This window comes from Pteropus medius, unplaced genomic scaffold (genome assembly GCF_902729225.1).
Source record: "Pteropus medius unplaced genomic scaffold, Ma_sr-lr_union100, whole genome shotgun sequence".
NCBI classification, from domain to species: Eukaryota; Metazoa; Chordata; class Mammalia; order Chiroptera; family Pteropodidae; genus Pteropus; species Pteropus medius.
The window spans coordinates 10,344,569-10,347,025 of record NW_024356249.1 but is presented as its reverse complement, the minus strand read 5'-3'; the positions used below and the strand labels follow the sequence as shown (position 1 = coordinate 10,347,025).

Genomic DNA, 2,457 nt, shown 5'->3' with positions numbered 1-2,457 from the left:
TATGCACCAAGCTCATTCTTCTGAGTAGCCCCCATTTTGAGTGAATCCCAAAGCTGCTGGTTTTCTTTGCTATGAAAGAAGATTTTCCATATAGCTCTTCTTCCTGCTCCTTGAATTCCCTGTTCTGCAGAGAGAGAAGAGGCAAGAGACAGCTATACACGTTTATTACAGCAACTTGAGGCAAAGAGGCTGCCAGGACACCGTAAAAGCACTGAGTTATAGAATCTAATCTGATAGAAGGAATCTTTGAGCATTAGCTTCGTCAGTTTGTTTTACTGGTAAGGACTCTGAGGCTGGAGAGGGGAGATTCGCTTACTGCTCCAAGCTGAGCAGGACGAGCCTGAGTTTGGCAATGTGAGTGGGATGGGCAGAGAGTGCTCAGGTTTAGTCTAGCTAAAGGGTTTAGTGAGCTCAGGTGATCACTAAACCCTTTAGAGATCTTTAGGGCTTATGAGTGACAGGAGACGTAATAAGAGATAACTACTGAACGTCTTGTTTGTATAGGCACAAACTAAGGATACGATATACTTTTAAATCTAAACCTTTCCTTTCAAAATAATTACAATCTAACAGTGGAAATAAATAATAAGTAAAATGTTCATAATATATATGTGTATATATATACATATACTTTTTATGCCTACGGCACTTGGTCTTCCTAGGTGGTCTCCCATCCAAGTACTAACCAGGCCCAACCCTGCTTAGCTTCCGAGATCAGATATCGGGCTTGTTCAGGGTGGCATGGCCATAGACCATGGACTGTGGCTCCACTGGGGCAGGAACCCAGGACTTTCTGCTTGTAAAGCAGACGTGCTAACCGCTACACTATGGAACCACATCCTGTTCATAATAATTTTTAAGAATAGTACAAGAGGTTCTATGGACAAAACATGCTTATCAATTGAGAAGCATGTGTTGAATGCTGTGACATTAGGAAGTGATACTTCAATATGCAAAAGAATCAGGGTTGGGGGACTAGGGAATTTTCCAGGGACAAATGAGAGCTGGGAGCCTGAGATATCCACTGTTTTTTAGTTGCCTTTCAGCATCAGTTGGGTGGAGCGGGTTGGTGGGGCCAGGGCTCAGAAGGGACTGTGGAGAGGAGGATTCTGACTGAACAGTCTTTCCTGGCAGCAGCTTCTGCCCTTCTTGGCTGGGATTAGAGGCGGCAGGGCAGCCCCTGCCCTCCATTAGCCAACTTGGAGCACAGCCATGGAGTTAGTTAGCTGGTAGTTGAAATATCTGGGCATCTGTGTCTGGGGAAAAGTGCCAGTAGGCCAGGAAGAAGGCGAATAAGCTCATCTATCCACATGTATTAAATGTAGGGCATGTGTGTGTAGCCATTTGCAGAAGAGGGGGAAGTAGGCATTGTAATTGTTGATGAAAACAGCACAGAAATCAGGAGAACCCCATTGCCTCCCAAGCCTCTACACCCACTTCTGCTTCCCTGAGAAGACAGCAAGACACCTGCCTCCTCCTGCAGCTCCCTCAGCCACTTGCCAAGCAGCACCAAGCTCAGCCCAGGCCTGGCTCTGCCACAACTGGCCTGGGGCGGGGGCGGGGGAGAGTCCACTGTGATCTCCAAGGCAGGAGGACAGGAGGAGGAATGTTTTCTCTAGGTCTCAGCATTGAATAGCTCATGACTCCATGAAGGAAGGAGAGCAAAGTGTCAACACATGGGTTTATTCTAAATTGTTGGATGGACATAGCTTGGTGGACAGCACAGAAAGAGAAAACTCTAAATACATGTTTGAGTGAATTTCCTTTTTGATTCTTATGATCTACAGAAGACAAAAGACTAGATGGTTCACAAGCTTTTATTGAGATGAGGAAACAGCCCAAACCTTTCCTAAGCTTTTTCTTTAACATGCTTTTTCAGAACATCGATTGAATTTTTTCTTCTTCTTACAACATATACTCATAGTAGAAAAATTGAAACTACAGGAAACTAAAACTAATCCATAATCTACCACCCATCCATTTGTAGAACATCCACAGGCCCTAGACATATATACTATAGGATGCCCCCATCACATTAAAATATTCTCACATCGAAAGTTCTCATGTTGAGTTGAAGTTGTCTAACTGATATAATGTTATATTTTGTAGACTTTGAATAAATGTTTATTCATTTTAATTTTGGCTTTAAAAGATTTTTGAAGCCAATATATTTTGTTTTCCATATCTGAAATATTTTTCAGTTGTTGAAAAGTCTATAGACCCCAGGCATTGTGCTTGTTATGGCTAATGAACAAAAGTATCTTGCCTAGTGAAAAATGTTAATATTAATATTAATAATAATATTTAAGAGTATATCCTATAAGTCTCTGTATATATTTATCGTGGTTCATTTATATGGCCCATACAGTTTTGAATATTGTCTTTTCTACTCTGCATTGTTCATCCAGCATTCCCCAAATGGAGCTTGGGCACAGAGGTCTATTGTACCTTCAGGAC

General features: G+C 42.2%; 1 pseudogene; it reads right to left on the bottom strand.

Annotated features, from left to right (window-relative positions):
- Positions 1 to 637: 637 nt before the first annotated feature.
- LOC120601290 (uncharacterized) lies at positions 638 to 753 on the bottom strand (annotated as a pseudogene).
- Between the last annotated feature and the right edge of the window lie 1,704 nt (positions 754 to 2,457).